The following is a 19,901-nucleotide window of genomic DNA, read 5'->3' on the forward strand; positions in this document are numbered from 1 at the left end:
GATGAGAGCCCCATTTTCTATGATGCTACAGAGCCCCTCTGAAAGGAGGAAAGAGAGTCTTTGTTCCTGCAGCATTCCACACTGCAGTCCAGCTGGGAGTGGGGAAGAACTGCAGGAGGAGGCTCAGTGACCCTTGGCAGGGCTGAAGTCACTGAGCTTTGTGCTGTCAAGTGTAGAAAACCAGAATGAAGTGTCTGGAAAATGGTTATAGTAGGCAAATTTTGTGCATTTATAAAAATGCAACCATTGTTTAGTGACATAAAATTATTAATGTGATAGGCTTCTCTCAAGGTCCTCATTTGTCAGTCCTACAAAGTCCCATTGGACAAAGTATTAGTGTTAGTTTAATCTTCATTTTCTCTGCATGAAATATCAGTTGTTTTTCTCTCTGTACATCCTATCACAGGATAATCCAGCACAGTGGTAAAAGGAACCATGGGTTAAATCCCATTATGGTGGGAAGAGAGAACATTCTGAAGACAAACTTTCCAGGTCTGAGACCCAGCTCTGCCACTTCCTGGCTGTGTCAATTTGGGTGAGTGGCTGAACTTCTCTGAGCCTCTTTTTCCTCCTCGCAAGATGGGTTAGTAGTGGAATACATTGTGAGAATAAAATAAAATAATATGTGTGAAATTCTTCGGAAGGTGCCAGTACATAATAATCTGTTGTGAATGTTAGCTACAGAAGAAAATATATCCCAGCTGTGTTAGAATGTTGCTGAATAACTGAAAAAAGCTAATTCTTCTCTAGATATTATATTTTTCAGATATAAGTAAGAGGGTTTGATAAAGATCCTTCCTGCCTGAATATTCAGTGAATTCAGGCTTGTCCTTGTCCCACCATCAGCAATAATCTCTCCTTCACTAACTCATAGTCCTGCCTTTGGGCCTCTGTTATGACACTTCTTCCACTCTTTGTTTCTAATACTTTGTCTATAATTATTTTTATCTGTCCCTACTTGAGAGCATGTTTATCCCTGTGATTTGCTCATGGCTAATGCTCAACAAATGTTTGAATGGATCAACAAGTATTAAACTTTTTGGTCTTAGCACATCTCAGAGTGAGTAGTCAGGTAGCTTTGTTGTGCCCCCCCCTTTTTTGTCTTTTATTATGGAAAATTTTGAAAAGAGAAAGATAATAAAAGGGACTGTCATAGACTCACTCATACCCAGAAACATTAAATATCCACTCATGACTAATCTTGCTTCATTTAGCCCACATTTTCCATCTTGTACCTCCAGAATTTACATATTTATATGTGTAAATATATGTATATGTATATATAGATTGTGTGTATATATCAATATTATTATACATTATGCATTTATATGAAATAAAACAAAAACAATTATAATTAATATAGCCACACCAACTCTCTTCTTTTGGTTACTATTTGCATAGAATATCTTTTCCAATCTTCTTATTTTCAACCAATTTGTGTTTTTAAATCTGAAATGAATCTTTGTAAACAGCGAATAATTGGATCATTAAAAAAATCCATTGGGCCAGTCTCTGTCATTTAGTTGGGATGTTTAATTGATTTATATTTAATGTAATGACTGAGAAGGTGGGATTTATGTCTGCAATTTGACTATTAGTTTTCTATATATTTTATTTTTTTGTTCCTTTGTTCCTTTATTATTACCTTTCGAGTTTCTAGAGTACCATTTTATATTTTTGAGTAAATATTTTCTTAGGTTTCCTAGAGATTACAATGAACATCTTAATTTATAACAACCTCACTTGTATTAATACGAACTTAATTTCAGTATTATATAAAAACTTTGCTCCTATGTAGCTCCATTCCCTCCCTCCTCCTTTGTGCCATTATTGTCATACAAATGAAATCTTTATAAATTATATGCTCATTTGCACAGATTTACAATTATTACTTTATATAGCTGTATCTTAAAAACTTAATTAATTTATTTGGTGGATACAGAGAGAGAGAGAGCTTGCGAGCTCACATTGCGGGGAGGGGCAGAGGGAGAGAGAGAATCCTGAGCAGACTCCCCACTAAGCATTGAGTCTGATGTAGGGCTCAATCTCATAACCCTGAGATCAGGGCCTGAGTCCAACAATCAACTGACTGAGCCACCCAGGCACATCTTTATGTAGTTTTTTTTTTTTTTTTTTTAATGTATTGGCATTTTTAAGTCAGAGAGGAGAAAGAAGAATTCATAAACCAAAAATCCTTTTATGTTGTCTTTTATATTTACCTATGGAGTTACTTTTAGTGATGGTCTTTATTTCTTCATGTGAATTTGAGTTACTGTCGAGTGTCATTTCATCTTAGCCTGAAGGATTCCCTTTAATATTTCTTGGAAGCTGGGTTTGCGAGCAACAGATTGTTTCTGTTTTTTGGGAATGCCTTCTTTCTCTTTTATTTTTGAAGGATAGATATACTTAATGTAGGATTCTTGGTTAATTGCCTTTTTTTCAGCACTTTGTGTATGTTATCCCACTGCCTTCTGGCCTCCCTAGTTTTGGATGAGAGACAAACTATTAATCTGATTGAAGATCTCTTTGTACATGCAAGTTGCTTCCTTCCTGTTACTTTCAAAGATTCTTTCTTGGTCTTGTGACATTTTTTCTAAAGATTTATTTATTTATTACATTAGAGAAACAGAGAGAGAGTGTGAGCACGGGAGGTGAGGGACAGAGAGAGAAAGAGAGGGAGAGAAAGAGTCTTAAGAAGACTTCCCACTGAGTGTGGAGCCCTACATGGGGCTCAGTCCCAGGACCCTGAGATTATAATCTGAGCTGAAATCAATAATCGAATGGTTAACTGACTGAGCCACCCAGGCACCTGTCTTTTGACATTTTGATTATGATTTGTTTAGGTGTGGATCTCTTTGAGTTTTCACCCTATTTGGAATTTGCTGAGATTTTTGGATGTGTAGGTTAATGTTTTTTATAAAATTTGGGAAGTTTTTGCCCATTATTTCTTCAAATACTCTTTCTGCCCTTATTTCTCTCCCATTATGCATGTGTTGTTATGTTTGATGGAGTACCATGGTTCTCTGAGTCTTTTTTTCTACATTCTTTCTTCTCTCTGTTCTTCAGGCTAGATAATCTCAATTACCTATCTTCAAGTTCACTGATTATTTCTTTTGCCAGCTCACATCTGCTGTTGAGTCTTATAGCAATTTTTTTTTAAGTTATTGTACTTTTCAACTCCAGAATTTATTTGGTTCTTTTAATAAATAATTTCTATCTCTTTATTGATATTCTTTATTAGGTGAGTTGTCATCTCACTTTCCATTAGTTCTTTAAATATAATTTACTTTAGCTGTTTGAATATGTGTAGAATACATGATTTGAAGTTTTTGTCTAGTGAGTCCTATATCTGGACTTCCTTGGACGATTTTTATTGATTGACCTTTTCCTATGTTTGGGCAATATTTTCTTATTAATTTGCATGTTTTTTAGTTTTTTGGTTGAAAACAGGACACTTAAAATCAGATTTTCTTTCCTTCCCAAAGGAGGATTTGTTATCACTGCCATTTGTTGTTGTTTTGTTTGTTTAGTATTTTGGGGGGAGAACTAATTCTGTATACCTTGTATTCTTTGTCATGTATGGCCACTAAAGACTGATTATAACTGCTAATAACTGGATAGAGATTTCCTTAAATTTTTGGAACCAGTAAGTTGCCCAGTCTTTAATAGGGTGCTCTGTTTTTATGTTGGGACATATGTTTAATGCTGAGTTGGGCAGTTTTACAGCTTTCCTTAGCTTTAACTTCCTGCTTGAGTGGAGACTCAGTATTAGCCAGAGACAAGAGCTTAGGATATTTCAGGTCTTTTATATCATGCACACAAGTCTATGAATGCATGTGGCCTGCTAGATTTACAGCAGTATTCTAGAGCTCTTCAAAGCCAATTATGGCGATCTCATTTCTTATTTTTTCCTTTTAAGCTTTTTGGTTAACTTATTGCTTGCCTCAAACATTATTGATACTCTCCTCCTCCTTCTCCCTACCCCCAACAGCTGTGATGTTAAACAGTTGTATTCAACAAATGCCCCTGTGGAAAAGTCTGTTCAAACTAGCCAGACTCCAAGTCTGATCAAAGAAAGGCATACTCATACTTTCAAGTGTTGCCTTCCAAGAAACCAGGGGACAGGTCAAGTAATGGTAATTCTCTGAAAATGGGACTTTGAAGGAGCTCCAACCCCATTCCACCCTCTTCTGTGACTGGTAGGTTGCTGCTTTTTACTACTAGGTTTTAGGCACTGCTGAGCTGGGGAGAAGGGATGAGAGACAAGGGCAAGTTAAAATATTACAAAACTCACTGTTTTACTGAGATTCAATCGTTTATCTTGAATAAATCCTTCCAAGATTGTTATAAGCCTTTGGCTAATTTGCAGTTGATTTTGACAGTTTTGTCACTGTTCTCAGTGCTTTTACAGAGAAAAAGTTTGGAAGTTCTCATTCTGCTTCTCACTGGCATCGGCTCCTTAAGTTTCTTTTCATCTATAGATTCTTCCATCATCACATTTTTTTCTTCGAAATCTTTTTTTGGTGAAACCAGATCATTTTTGATCTGGTATGGATTTTGTTGATTGCATCCTTGTGGGTTTCATTTAACATGTTCTTCTGTCCCTGCATTTCCTGTGAATCCAAGAGTAGGGTGTGTGATTACATTCACATTTGACTTGTTTTTGCAAGACTGTTTCATAGGTGCTGTGCTCTTCCATCGAGAGGTATTAAGTGTGGTTTCTTTCTTGCTTTTCCATGATTTTAGTAGCCACTGAAAAATCATTTCATAGATCCATAATTCATTAGAGAGAGCAATATGGTGATATTCCAATTCCAAATTTCTTCACAGCTTAATAACTGAAATTCTTATATGATGAAATTGTTCCTTATTCAACTAGCTCAGTATATGGAGATATAGCTTATAAAGGAAAGACACACTAAGTTGTTTTTATAAAATGAAAATATGGATTCTTAAAGATGAGTGAATTGTGTAAGCACTGGGAGTAGCATCTAGAATAAATCTCATGTAGAGTGCTAAATTTATTATGATTGCATAGGGTGGTGAAGTGTTATCTGATTAGTTGGCCCATTGTTCCTCATCTTACTTTGGGTAAATACCCTGAAAAACATAATGAGAGACATGAGATTCTAAGGTTATATGTCACCAGAGGAGATGGGTAAATGGCTTTGCATTTAAATTTAATGGGAATGAGTGGAGGTGAGATTTCAGAGGCTATCAGCAGTTTGGATTAGGAACCAAGTAATAGATTAACAGCAAGTAATAGAAAATAAAAATAATAGTCATTAAATAAGGTAGAAAGATATTTCTCTCACATTTAAATGGTTACAGTTGGGTGGTATTTTCAGAGATCTATGTTCCTTCCATCTTGTGTCGAGGCCACCTCTTATTCCAAGTGACTCCTGGAGTTACAGTCATGATACCCACTCTCTAGCCAGGAGGAAGTAGGAAGCGCAGAGGAGAGCACATCCCTCCTGATACAGATATTTCCTAAGGACCTTGAGCATAAACTATTTCCTCTTATATCTCCTTGGCCAGAATGAAGATGGCCACATCTAACTGCTAGGGAGACAGGAAAATGTGTCTACTCAAATCATGTGCCCAGGTGAAAACCAGGGGTTCTGTAAGTGAGGAAGGAGGGGAGAACAAATCTTGAGAGCAACTAGTCACAGAGTGCACAGAGAGCAACTTCCCACAGAGTGGGAAGAGGAAAGGAAGCCAAGAGATGGCACAAAGCTGGAGTTAGAATTTTCTAGAAGTGGGGTACATGAGGACTTTTTTTTTTTTTTTTAAAGATTTTATTTATTTATTTGACAGATAGAGATCACAAGTAGGCAGAGAGTCAGGCAGAGAGAGAGAGGAGGAAGCAGGCTCCCCACTGAGCAGAGAGCCCGATGCCGATGCCGGACTCGATTCTAGGTCCTGGGATTATGACCTGAGCCGAAGGCAGAGGCTTAAGCCACTGAGCCACCCAGGCGCCCCTATATGAAAACTTTTAAGAACAAAGATGTATTCTTAATTTGTACTGTCCTAGAAATAGGACTTGAGACAAGAATTTGAAGGCATGTAGTTTATTTAGGTGGTAATTCTAGGAAACAGCAGTAGGGGAGTGGGGAAGCGAGGCAGTAAAGGGAGGGCAAATATAAGCTGCACTTATTTTGAAGTGAAAACTTAAAATTAAAAAAAAATGTTAACTTTCAGCTTTATTGAGATACACCTAACACATAAAGTTGTACAATATTGAAGGTGTACGTTGTGATGAGTTGATATGCGTATTCGTGTACATTGTAAAAAGTTCCCTGCATCTCGCTCATTAACACATCCATCACCTCACTCATTTACATATTTATTCAAGAGCTAGCATAGTAGGAAGTGGGAAGCCCTGGGGCCATTTGATAATTCTGCCTGTCTCAGAGGATATGTGTGTGTGTGTGTGTGTGTTGAGTTAATCTTATTTATTTTTTCGAAAATATTTATTGAAGACCTACATGTGATGCACGATACTGATACACTATTCCATGCTCTGAGGATACAGCGGCAGGGCGGGGGTGGGGGGGCAAAATGCCTGCCCTACCCGAGCTTACATTCTATCTTCTCTGAATGGTGAGTACAGACAAACACCAGCTGACGTCTGAGTCACAATTAGCTCTAAGATATTGATTGTTCTCTTCTGTAACTGAAAAAGTGCCATGTCTATTTTTATTTAAATATTTAATTTACTTATTTGAGAGAGAGAGAGAGCAGGAGCAGAGGGGTGGAGCAGATGGAGAGGAAAAAACGGACTCGCCACTGAGCAGGGACCACCCCCCCCACCCCCCCACGGGACTTGATCTCAAGACTGTGGGATCATGACCTGAGCTGAAGGCAGATGCCTAACTGGCTGAGCCACCCAGGTACCCCAAAAATGTGCCATATCTGATATAAGATAAAAGCGTGTCACTCTAGGGAGATGCTGGGAGGCAGAATTGGATGAAGGTTGTCCAAAGGTGCAAATTTTTGGTTCTAAGATAAATAAGGACTAGGAATGTAATGTACAACATGATGACCACAGTTAACTCTGTGTAGTATATTTGGAAGTTGTTAGAGTAGACCCTAAGAGTTCTTATCACAGGGAGAAAAAAACTGTTTTCTCTTTTTCTGTCTCTTTTTTTGTATCGATGTAGGGTGATGGATGTTAACTAAACTTATCGCGGTAATCTCTTCACAACATGTAAGTCAAATCGGTGCCCTGTATACCTTACATGGATACTGTGCTGTGTGTCAATTATAGCTCCGTAAAAACTGGAAAGAAAATAAAGATGATATTCAGCAACAACAACAACAACAACAACAACAACATATCTTTTTGTTTCTGAGACGTGTGCCAATAGAAGTTTATTTTTCCATAGAGGATTGGATAACTATTTGGCTGTTTTTGTTTGTGTTCTCCTTTGCTGAGAACCTTTAGAATTCAGGATAGACAAGTGGAAAGAGGCTCAACCGGGTGAGAGCCAAGCAGGAAACACTAAATGGAAAAGTGTGAGTGAGTTCGCCAGGAGAGAGAATGGGAGACAAAGGATTTCGAAGAGGTTTCCCCAAATTCATCATATAGTTCCACTCTAGGGGGCTTTACAGTAGATGTGTCCTGTTGTTCCTTCAAGAGCCTTTGAAGCCTAAACCCTGATACCGCTTCCCACTTGCCAATTCCCTCAGCACATCTCAGATTTCTGTTTCTCTAAAAATCTCTAGCCACGATGATGGGATATGGTTTTGTCAGCACATTTGTTTCAGAGCTCTGTGACCTTGCCGGGCTGGGTGGCCGCTGAGATGTTCTGGGGTTAAGCCTCCTGTTTTAGGATTTTGAAAGAAGTCTGCCGCTGGGTGAGGAGATAATTCAGGGTTAGGTGGGGGTGGGGGGGTGAGGGGGTGGGCGGAGGTGAGGAAAGCTGGTTGCAGCTGATCAGGCCAAATGCTGGCACATTATGAAGGCAAACACGAGCTGGTGGCTTGGCCCTTTCCTCTTTCACCAGCCAGCTTTATTCGCTTAAACTCAAGTCGAGGGAGGCCAGCTTGTGGCTAAGAGCGTGGAATTTGGAAAGTGACATTTCTGCCTTTGCTAGTCATGTGAACCAGGACTAGCCATGGGAACCAGCTCTGTCTTTTTTTTTTTTTTTTTTAAGCATCTGTATCTTTTGGAACTTCAGTTTTGTCATTTATAAAATGGAGCAGTCATTTCTATATACCAGGGTTTTTAAAAAAATAACATGCATCTGTGTTGAGCACAGTGGCTGTGCTCGGTGAATGGTCTCTGTTCCTAGGCTAGGCAGATTGGAGGCTCCCAGCTTTACAGAGGAGGAGAATGAGGTGCACACAGTGGGTCTCTGCCCTCTGTTTCCCCCATTCTCTCTTGCCTCTTAGAATCCCATGTCCTTTCCAGGCTCAGTAGGTCCTAAAGCCTTGGCTAGGTTTGAGTGCTTTGCTTACCACCCTGAGCAGGGGCTTTTGGCAGAGAGAGCCTTACTTCTGCCCAGTGGGTCAGAGCTGCTTCCTGCTCTCCTAGGTCTGCAAGGAGCAGACTGGGTAGGAAGTGAAAGGGAACCTGAATGGGGCTCCCAGGGAGGCATCCGGTGGGTAAGTGCTGACCTGCTGGTGGAAAGCATTCAAAATGATTCTCTGGCATTTCTCTAAGAGCATTCATATGCAATCCAGGGAGGGCACATTTTCTAAAAGGCAGGTGGAAAGGCATCCCCGCTGTTCTCAGGAGGCACATTTGGAAGGCTCTTGTCCAATTAAAGTATTACAGAGCCCAACTACTCCTCAAAGTTATTTCTGAGGAGGGAGGGGTTGGTTTTTTGTCTCCTAACAGCAGAGAGGCCAGCAGCTGATAAAGGACAGGAGGATGTCCGAGTCTGTGCTGATACAGGCCTGAATTTGCTGTGTGGGTGTGTATGTGCATGCAAAGGTGTGTTGGTATGTGCATGCATGTGTGTGTGTCTTCCCTCAGTGTCTGCTTTTGTTCCGGACTTTTCTCTCCCTCTTGTCTCTGCATGGCTCTGAGGATTCAGACCCCTAGGTGTGAATCCTGTGTGTCCTTGGGCAAAACGAGATGATCATGGTACCTGCCTCATTGAGAGAAAGTACATGTGAAGCACTTGGGGGGGGGTACTTGGCACATAGTATCTGCTCAATAAACTGGTATGTTTTCTGGTAACTTTTCTTTCTGTGTGTGCATTTCTCTCTATGGGGGCAAGTGGGGGGGCCTATACTAAGTGTCCTAGGTTGCAGATCATGAAAGTGTTTGCAGGTCAGTTCCATGGGATGAAGAATGCGTCTGCTGTGCTCACCTCCATTTCTCCAGCACCAAGAACAGCTCCTGGCTCAGCTTGGGTGCTCAATTAACCAGCTGGTGACTGAATCCATGAGTGATTCTGACTGGAGCTATCTTAAATAGAAAAGGTGAAAAGTACAGAGGACACCAAGTGTCATATTGAATCCAAGAGTGGGGATGAGGAAGGCCTCAGGAAGGGATACAAGCTGGGGTCTTGAATGCCACAGAGACAGGCTTGTCAATTCTCTTTCCACCTGTGCACAGTGACTTTGTTCTTTTAACTCCTATAGATCAGTTACTTCTGCTGTCAGGCTATCTGGTGAATTCTGGCCACCTCATAATGATCAGTTCAGCTAATTTCGGATACTGACTAGCTGTCTCTCAATCTCATTTTCAAATTCCCAGAAGTCATCTGATTGGCTTGGGCCAAATCTCTTAATTGCTGGTCTAGTCAGAAACTGTAGAGAGTAGGACTACATGGCTCCCACCCCCTCCCAAGGATCAGGGGAAATTTCTAGATGAGCTGGCTCTTGTGAGCTGGCAGATGTCTGGTTCAGTGGATGTCTTGACCTGCTGAGTCTGGAAGAAGGGACCCATCCACAGAAGAGATGAGGATGAGCTGAGGCATACTCTTTAACTTTAGAGCATGGGTGGGAGGAAGTGTGTATGTAGAATTATAGGACAAATGGATTCCCTGGTCCTGTCGGGGGTGGTTTGTATGGAGTGGTATTTGGGAGGATTTGGGAAAGACTCTTCCCATTGAGACCTGAAATTTCCTGGGAACCAGCCTTGTAACATTTTCCATTCTAATGGGAATGATGAGTGTTAGTAACTGTAAGACCTTCATTCTTGAGCAAGGTGTGCTAAAGATCATTGCACTCTTTCCTATAGATATCTATAATGTTATCCCAGGGGAATGAGTTACATATGGAAATCCCTGTCAATTTTAGTCTTCCGGAATAAGTTTGGCCCTTCTGTTGAGCTGTGTTTCTCATTAATCCATTGGTTCTTAGAGAATGGTCTCCTACGAACAACATCACAATTGCCCAGGAACTTGTTAGAAATGCAGATTCGTGTCCACTACCCCAAGTCTCTGGAAGCTTTCTCAGTGAGTCCCATGCATCTAGAAGCTAGGAAAACTATTGCCTCTTTGGGGAGAGGCTTGTCCCTTGGTTCAAGGCTTCATAGGATATGTCCCTGTGAAGACTTTTCTGAGTAAAGTCTTTGAGATTAACCCTTCAAGAGCCTTTGAGTAGATATTGCCATTAAGTCCCAACAATTGCTTCTCTCAACCTTGGGAAAAGTTATAATTCCTAAAGAGATATTGGCCTGGAAACTCCTTTTAGAGGCTCAGCTATAGAAGCAGACACACTACTCTGTCTTTTATCTTAAGGAAGAATGAGTGATGTCAGCGTGAGCTTCCAGCTGAGACAGTGGATGTTTTCCACCTTCAGGCAGAGGTGGTGTGTGGAGCACTCTGAATGGAATCGCAGTGGGCCAAAGTAGAATTTCAGCCTTTATTTGTAAGTGGAGTGGGAAGGAAAATACCGTTCAGTATCTGCATCCCTTTATCTCACTGCATTCCCGCAATGGCCCACAAAGGTGGATGCTATCATCCTTGAAGAACAGTGAAATAGTTGGACCGCTATTTGACCAGCAAGTGCTTCAATGGGGAGCTAAACCAAGACAATTATAGGCCAATAACCAACCCCCCAGCCACAGCGCTACAACATTTGCCCATGGCACTTAGCCTCGTCCTTTTCCTCCTTCTGTTTTTCCTTCTCCCATCTCTGCATCGTGTTCTACTCTGCATTACATTGAGTTTCCTCGCCTCCAGGGAGGTTGAGGCAGAGCTTTTAGGCTTTCTGTGCTCCCATCAACAGAGGGATTTACAACTCCCCACAGCCCTATCTGGACTGGAAAGCTGTTCTGTGGTGTGGAGAAGTGACAAGAGCAGTGTGCACGGTGGGTCTGGGAGAGAGATGTCCTGTGTCCTGCCCCCTGGGCTCACAGGAGAGCAGGGTGGGCAGCCAGTTTTTTGGAGAGGGGGGGCAGGTTATGCACAGAGCGCTCCACTCAGAGGCAAGGGAGGTTGCTGGGCCTGAAGAAGCTCAGTTTGAAGCCACGGGGGCATCTCAAGAAATCCTGTGCTGACCTGACCCCACTCCCCGCACACTAGCCCCCAGAGACCCCACCTGTAATCCTCATGTTATTAGTGGGTGAACGTGTGCATGGGAGCCCAGAGGTACTGTATGGACTGAAAATAAATTTCCGTCCTCTTGGCACATAAGAACTCAAAATAGAAGTTTAGCCGAGTCATAAGAATAAAAGAAATTGTGTTTCTTGAACAAACGAACGTGTGGGCTGGGAATCGTAGCCTCTACGCAGACTTGGCTCATTTGCTGCGCTCAACGACCCGTGAGGTAAGTGGGGCTCTCAAGGGCCTCTTTTGTCACTTGTCATTGTGCGGTATTTAGCTGTGAAGTCCGGCTCATCGCCCTCCTTTTACACAACGGTGTTTCCCTACCAGTGTGGGCGGCTGCCTGGCACCCGCTTGCCACTAGGTGGGGCTAGAAATCGCAGGATGCGTGGGGTCTTGCTGGGGCTTGCTGGAGATGGTGGGAGAAGCCCCTGGAAATGACAGGGCAGTGAGGGGAATTCCCTTCTCCTTGGGGGGTCGGAAGGAGCCCTCTTTTCATCACAGTCAGAGCATCCAGTGCTCTTTATTTTGCTAGCTTGGGTTTTCAAAATGACAAAAGTTATCTACTTTGCAAATAGCTCCGAAGTTTGTCAACTTAAACCATCTCTGTTCTTATCCTGGGAGAGATCCACCCAACGGTTTGGTCTGTATGTTTCCTTTGTTTTCCTTTGAGTTTAACACGTACACACTTACATGTACACACATGCCTGTGTCCGTAGATCCACAAATCCTCAAGCACACATATGTATGGCACATGCTTTGTTTTCCAACTTGCTTGCTTTCACTTAGCATACTTAGAAACATTTTCTCCAGTCAGTGCAGACAGATGCCTCATATTTATTGCCTCTTTAAGGTATAAATGCACTGCAGTTTTAAAAACCATCCACCTTCTCTTCTCCCCTTCTCTTCCCTTCTCCCTTCCCTTTCTTCTCCTCTTCCAACTTTTTTTTTTTTGGCTATTACTAACAGTGTTGAAACGAATATTTTCATACCTGTAACTTTCTGCCCTTGCATTGGTATCTATTGTTTTAGCGTAGTTTGCTTTGTTTTACTTTTGCATCGGCTGGATCCCAAGTAACTCACATTTAAAATTTCCGTAGCTACTGCTTGAGAATTGCTCTTCATAAAGGTTGTACTATTTTAAACTCCCTCCAGCAGAGTTATGAAGAGCAATGTTTCTAAATCCTGCATTGCGCTTAGCTGTTTAATAGCCCTATCAAACACGTGAGACCCACTGAGGAGGTCGGGCATCCGCCAGCCTGGCCCTCAGCACTTAGCCCAGCACCTCTCCGTCTGCAGGTGCTTAGCGGGTGTTTGCGTGACTGAAAGAGAACGTGTAGGATAAATACATGCCAAGAACTCATTCTGAAAATTATGCTTGGGAAATTTTCAGACAAGAAATTTAACAGACAAGAACAATATTCCAGCTTGGAGGATGATCAGTTTCCAAATTCACTTGGAGTGGTGAAGGTTAAAAAAAAAATCTGTTATTTTATTTCAAAATTTTGATCTGTTGCTTTGGCTCGATAATTATACAAAGGGGGGGGGACCCCACTTTGGCTTCTCCAGCTGGGTTTGATTTGGATAATACATTTGCACAGTAGTGTAGACATGAGCCTGGTCTGGGAGGCTGGCCATTCTCACTGTGGATTCCCACGTAATCCCCCCAGGGCATGGCCTGGATCAGCCGTCCTACTAAGTATAAGGCACACTGCCAAGGCCTGGCCTGACCCCTTTGGCTGAGAGTGTGTGGGGCCGGTTTGTGGCAGAGAGGGCCTGGCTTATGTCCTGCTTATTTTTGCTCTGTGACCTTGGGCAAGTCACTGTGCCTCTGGAGGCCTCCGTGCCCTCACTTCTAGAGCAGGCGCGATCATTTTAGCAATTCCTGCCTCTTGGCTGGTGGTGAGGCCCAGAAACAGGTCCAGAATGGTAACGTGCTATGCAAACGTGAAATGACAGTTGCAGACTATCTTGTTGGCCTCTTGAGAAGACGTTCAGTGGGAAAAGTGAGGACTGGAGCTCCCAGGGGAGAGAAGAAGGCTGAGAGCCTTCCAGGGACACAAAGGACTTTCCCCATCCCAGCACCAGGCAGGGACCTGTCTCCTTGGGGCTGCTTTTGCTTGATTTGGTGTGCTTTTAACCTTTGCTCAGCCCTAGGCTGTGTTTAACTTGGGGCCATGGGCAGGGGGAGAAGGTCACAACAAATATAGTGGGAGGCATTTTAAGTACCTCAAGCAATAAATCCTCGTGTACCTTGAGCCTGCCCAGGCTTCCCCAAACCTGGGAATTCAATTTTGTGCAGCGCGCACAGTTTGCCAAGCACGCGAAGTCACTGGGAGAACAACTTGATGTATTGCGATGGGGAAAAAAATTGCCGTGTCCCTTTCTTCATTCAAATTAACACCTTTTCATACCGGGCTGACAGGTGACTGATCACCTGAGAATACATCCTGGCTTCAAGTGATGTGATAGTGCTTCCTTCTCTGTTTCCCTGTCTTTATTTTCCTGACTTAAGAAGTCAGGAGAAAACATTATTATTATTATTGCTCTAGAATCAGTACCTGATTCATAAGCCCTAAGCCCTGGGGCCTGGCATATGGTAGGCATTAATAAATGATGAGCAAATAAATGACTAGATTTGGTTGATGTCTGCAGATTGCCCTTTTTCCTTCCCAGAGGATCAGAGGAAACTTTTGCTTTGTTTCGGTTTTTGAGGATTTTTTTTTCTTTGCATGGTGGACACTGTGCTATGTGCAGGTCAATGCGGGCGCTGCTCAGACCCCCTCTGAGGAGGTGGAGGACTTGTCCCAGCTGCTGGTGGCCCCTAGTAGGACTGTCTGAGTTGCAGAGAGTCATGGTGCCCAAGCTGAGGCCTTCCTGGGGTGACCCACATCTAGCGATTGATCCGTATGGGGTTATAAAGGCCCAGCCTTCTCAGCCCAGCTGGGGACAGTCCTGAAGGGTCATTTTAGCGCCGCATCTCTCCCCCTGGGGTTGGCTGCCTCATGGTTCCATGTCCCTTCAATCCTTCCTCCCTTCCCTTCCACTGATGTCATCCTCAGGAGCGCTCCTCCATAAACCTCCTGTGCTCCAGATTCCATTTTGGAATCAGCTTCCAGTGCAGCCTGACCTGTGACATTTTGTCCCGTTTTTACATAGATTTCCATTCGGACCTTCCTTCTCATTGGCGGTACTGCCAGCGACCCTTTACTGAGTGCGTGGATGAGGGAGGTACTCTGCTGCCTCCTTTCACTCAATCTTCCCAAGTTCCCTGTTAGAATCTGCATGTTCAGGCACAGAAGTGGGGCTGGGCACTCAGTGACTCCTCCAGAGTCATGGCCAGTAAGTGCTTGAGCCAGAACTTGAACCCAGAGGCATTCTAGATCCTGAGCTCTTAACTACTCGGCTTCCTTTCAGTGCCCTGGCTGATAACTTTACGTAAATCCGAGGAGAGGAGTTTGATGACCCCAGGCAAGCATTTCTCTAAAAGGTTTTGTAGGACTTGGATGCTTTCATTCAAGGGGTTCTAGAGTCAAAGAGGTAGAAAATATTTCTTGTCGAGGGTCCTCTCTGCAATTTGCCAAGTGCATTAATAGTAGCAGCTCTGAGGAATCCTACTGTAGGGAAACCGGTTGTGTTTTCCAAATTTAGCTGACCACAAAAAACCATGTGGGGAAGAAACACTGTAGGAAACACCAGCCTATATCTTAAATGCTTATTTTACTTTGTGGGGGGTTGGTTAATGTTTGCTGGGTTACCTTTTCTGGTCCTGACTAATCACTATGCTACTAAACGAGCTGTTGCAATGCTATAGGATAGAAGTAACATTTTATCTCATGAAACTCATGTGATCAAACGAGGAACAAGATACAAAATTTTGAAAATCATTAATTACTGTACAGAGGCTAGGAGTTTGAAATGTATTAGTATTTTCAGATTCAGAAATGTTAGGGGGCTGATCTGTCAAAAGCCATCCCTCATTGAAAATCTAGCTTTGCAAGAATTTCTGAGGGGAGTCTGGTCTCCACATATGTGTGTTAAGGACTGTTTGAAAGAATGATAATTAGAACACATATGATTAATGCATTGGAGTTAGGTCATTGTTAAAATGGGAAATATTTATTCATCAAATAATTTGGGGCATGCATTGTGTACCTATGCAAATGTCCCTGGGAATATTAGTAAGTGTACATTATGGACCTGACCTTTATTTTATTTTATTTTTTTAAAGATTTTATTTAATTATTTGACACAGAGAGAGAGATCACAAATAGGCAGAGTGGCAGGCAGAGGGGGAGGGGGAAGCAGGCTCCTTGCTGAGTGGAGAGCTGATGTGGGGCTGTATCCCAGGACCCTGGGATCATGACCTGAGCCGGAGGCAGAGGCTTAACCCACTGAGCTACCCAGGTGCCCCTGGACCTGATCTTTAAACAATTTATTATATACACCACCGAGGGCAAACATAGGGCGTACCTTTTCCTTTTTCAGCTGATGCCCATTGCTGACTTTGCCAGTCAATCTTTACACTTTGACCACCGAGCCTAGATGCAGCTTCAGATTCTCCCTACAGTACTTGAGGCAGCCATTACTAACTGGTCAATGGCATGGGAGATGAAACCTATGTTTACAGGAAGAACGATGATCTGTAGAGTCTAGACCTACATGCATAAAGAGCATGCACTGAACAAGAGAGTGACAGGTGCCAGTATAATTGTGCAGTCAGAGTATATAGTACATGTCTGGGTTAGGGTAGTCAGGGAGGGCTTCCTAGAAGAGGCAGGAATTAAACAGGGTCTTGATGGATGGCAGGGACGTAGATGGTGATCTGGATAGGGGAAGGTATCCCAGGATACCCCAAATACCCCAAAGGCAGCTGGAGTCTAAACTCTTTGCTGATGATTTCATTGCTGCGTGTGGGCATTGCAGTTTCCTTACCCTAGATTCTAGAAGGCTGATACATCTCAGAGTCACTTTGACCTTCTGATTGGCTGCCAGCATCCAGATTGTGATTTCAGTCTGTTGCCGAGTCAGAGACAGAGAACCCAAATTCCAGGTGCTCATAAATTACTTCTAGTTATTGCAATGACAAAAGGCCTCTTCGAAGGTGACTTGCTCACTCCCTGTTTTATAGCATCATACATCAAAGGGGAAGATGGAGCGGAGTCAGTTACTATGAGGAAATCCAGTCTGCAGGAGAAATGGGTGGCAACTGTCTGCGAAATTGAGCACTTTCTGCCAAAGTTAATTAAATTAGCCTCGATTCTATAAATAACAGAACAGGTTTCATTCCCCCACCCCTCCAGACCCCCTGGATGTCTTCCTCCATCTCCCAAGAAAACAGAGTTCTGAGTCTGGGGCACTAGGAGACAATCTGTAAAAATTAGGCAACGATGAGTTTAATTCAGACTTTGCCTTAATTTATAGAAGCAGACTATGCTTCCGGTTAGAAGGGGTCAGCGACCTGCAAAACATGTGACGTGCTTAGTGAGGTCTAAAGGAGAAGAGCACTGATGGGACACGGGGGGTCGGGGGTCTGGGAATCTTGCCTTCGTGCTTCTGGGTAGCCAGCTCTACGATGCTGGGTGGATTTCTTTCCTTTGGGGTCCTCAGTTTCCCTATCCAGGTCCCAGTGAAGGCTTTGTGCCATCCAGATTTCCTTCTCATCTGTGCCACAGGTTCACTGTGGGTCAGCAAGAGCTCCTTTCCATGTCTCCTTGCTCTGGGACTTGGGGAGAGGGAGCAGCCAGTTTCCATTGCTGCAGATTGCCGTGATGGAAGTGACAGAGGAGAGCTCTCTGGATGGGGGGAGGCGGGGCTGTGGTTCTCTCACTGGCAGTCATGTGGCCTAGAAGTGACAGGTGTTGCGTGCTCTCACCATTCACTGGATGGACCACGTCCTCTGCCCCCACACAAGCAAGAGGGACCAGAAAGGACAGTCAGTGGTCTTGTTCACCTGGCACGTGGTGCCCAGTCATAATCAATGTCCTGGCTTCTTCCAACACTGAAGTCTTAGATTTCTTTAACATTCATCAAACTATGATTTATTATTTCTACATTTCGCTTTGATTAAGATTGCTCTCCACTCACCTCCACCCACCAAGTGCTGACCGATCATGCCTTGATTTCCTCAGGATTGGGTCTACTGTCCCTAATTAACCTAAGTGTCCACCAATAGACTAACGGATAAAGAAGTTATAGCACACGTGTGCCCATGTGCACACACACATACACACACAAAGGAATATTACTCAGCCATAAAAAATGAAATCTTGCCATTTGCAACAATATGGATAGTTCTAGAGAATATAATCCTAAGTGAAACAGGTCTGAGAAACACAGATACCATATGATTTCACTCATTTGTGGAATTTAAGAAACAAAGAAAAAAAGAGACAAGAAAACTCCAACCCAAGGCTAGACTCTTTTTTTTTTTTTTTTAAAGATTTTGTTTATTTATTTGACAGAGAGAGATCACAAGTAGACAGAGAGACAGGCAGAGAGAGAGAGGGAAGCAGGCTCCCTGCTGAGCAGAGAACCCGATGTGGGGCCTGATCCCAGGACTCTGGGATCATGACCTGAGCCGAAGCAGTGGCTTAACCCACTGAACCACCCAGGCGCCCCCAAAGGCTAGACTCTTAACTACAGAGAACAAACTGATGGTTCCCAGAGGGGATGGGGGAGATGGGTTAAGTGGGTGAAGGGGATTAAGAGTACACTTATCATGATGAGCCCTGAGTCATGCACAGAATTGTGGAATTATTATATTATGCCCCTGAAATTAATATAACACTGTATGTTAACTCTACTAGGGTCTTAAAAATAAAATAAATAAATAGATATTTAAAATACACAAATAAAAGAAGGTGATAGCTAAATGGGTGATGACGGTGACAGGGGGAGACAAAAGGTTCACTTCCAGAAATGGGGACTGCCATGGGATATCGAGGTGGATGATGGAGAGAGGCTTGGAGCCTCCATATGTTTGTGCTCTTTCCAGATGTTTTCTTGTGGTTGATTTCTAGTTTTGTAGTGTTGTGGTTAGGAAAGATGCATGATAAAATTTCAATGTTTTTGATTTTTTTGAGACTCCTTTTGTGGCCTGCCATGTGATCTATTTCAGAGAATGTTCCGTGTGCCCTTGAAAAGAACATGTCCTCTGCTGTTTTGGGATGGAATGTTCTAAGTATATCTGTTAGATTTATCTAGTCCAATGTGTCATTCAAAGCCACTGTTTCCTTGTGGATTTTCTCTTAATGATCTATCCAGTGATATAAGTAGGGTGTTGAAGTCCCCTACTATTATTGTATCCCTATTGATTTCTTCCTTTATGTTTGTGAATAGTTGCTTCATATATTTGGGTGCTCCCATGTTGGGTGTATAAATATTTACAATTGTTGTATCTTTGTGTTGGAGTGCTCTCTTTATGATTACATAGTGTTCTTCTTTGTCTCTCCTTCTTCTTGGTTTTAAGGTCTGTTTTGTCTGTTACAAGTGTTGCTACCCTGGCTTTCTTTTCACTTTCATTTGCAAGAGGAATGCTTTTGCTGTCCCTTCACTTTCAATCTACATGTATCTTTAGGTCTGGAATGAGTTTTATATAGGCAACATATAGATGGGTCTTGCTTTTTAAAATTTTATTATTTTTTAAAGATTTTATTTATTTATTTGACAGACAGAGACCACAAGTAAGCAGAGAGGCAGGCAGAGAGAGAGGAGGAAGCAGGCTCCCTGCTGAGCTCATGACCCGAGCTGAAGGCAGAGGCTTTAGCCCACTGAGCCACCCAGGCGCCCCGGGTCTTGCTTTTTTATCCATTCTGTCACCCTCTGCCTTTTAATTGGAGTGTTTAGTCCATTTAAATTCAAAGTAATTATTGACAAGTGTGTACTTACTGTGTTTTTTTTTTTTTACTTGTTTTATGTTTGTTTTTGTAGCTCTTCCCTGTTCTTTTTGTTGTTTGTCCTCTTCTTTATCGTTTGATGGCTTTCTTTAGTCATATTCTTGAAGTTCCTTTATCTTTATTTTTTACATATCTATTACAGGTTTTTCACTTGTGGTTACCATAAGTTTTTTTTTTTTTTTTTTAAAGATTTTATTTATCTGACAGAGAGAGAGAAATCACAAGCAGGCAGAGGGGCAGGCAGAGAGAGGGGAGAAAGCAGGTTCCCTGTGGAGCAGAGAGCCTGACGTGGGGCTCGATCCCAGGACCCTGGGATCATGACCTGAGCTGAAGGCAGAGGCTTTAACCCACTGAGCCACCCAGGTGCCCCTGCCATAAGGTTTTTACTCAATATCCTATTCATATAGCAGTCTGTGTTAAGTTGACAAACCGTCCACTTTCTTTTACTCATTTTTACATTTTATTTATTTATTTTAAAGATTATTTATTTATTTAT

General features: G+C 42.6%; 1 long non-coding RNA gene across 1 annotated transcript in view; it reads left to right on the plus strand.

Moving 5' to 3' along the window:
* Positions 1 to 412: 412 nt before the first annotated feature.
* Positions 413 to 19,901, plus strand: part of LOC132027807 (uncharacterized) — a 33,119-nt gene continuing 13,630 nt past the window's right edge. Inside the window, exon 1 of the long non-coding RNA XR_009407210.1 lies at positions 413 to 535. This is a non-coding gene — a long non-coding RNA (uncharacterized LOC132027807). The remainder of the gene's footprint in view (positions 536 to 19,901) is intronic.

Source organism: Mustela nigripes, chromosome 12 (assembly GCF_022355385.1).
Source record: "Mustela nigripes isolate SB6536 chromosome 12, MUSNIG.SB6536, whole genome shotgun sequence".
Classification (NCBI taxonomy): domain Eukaryota; kingdom Metazoa; phylum Chordata; class Mammalia; order Carnivora; family Mustelidae; genus Mustela; species Mustela nigripes.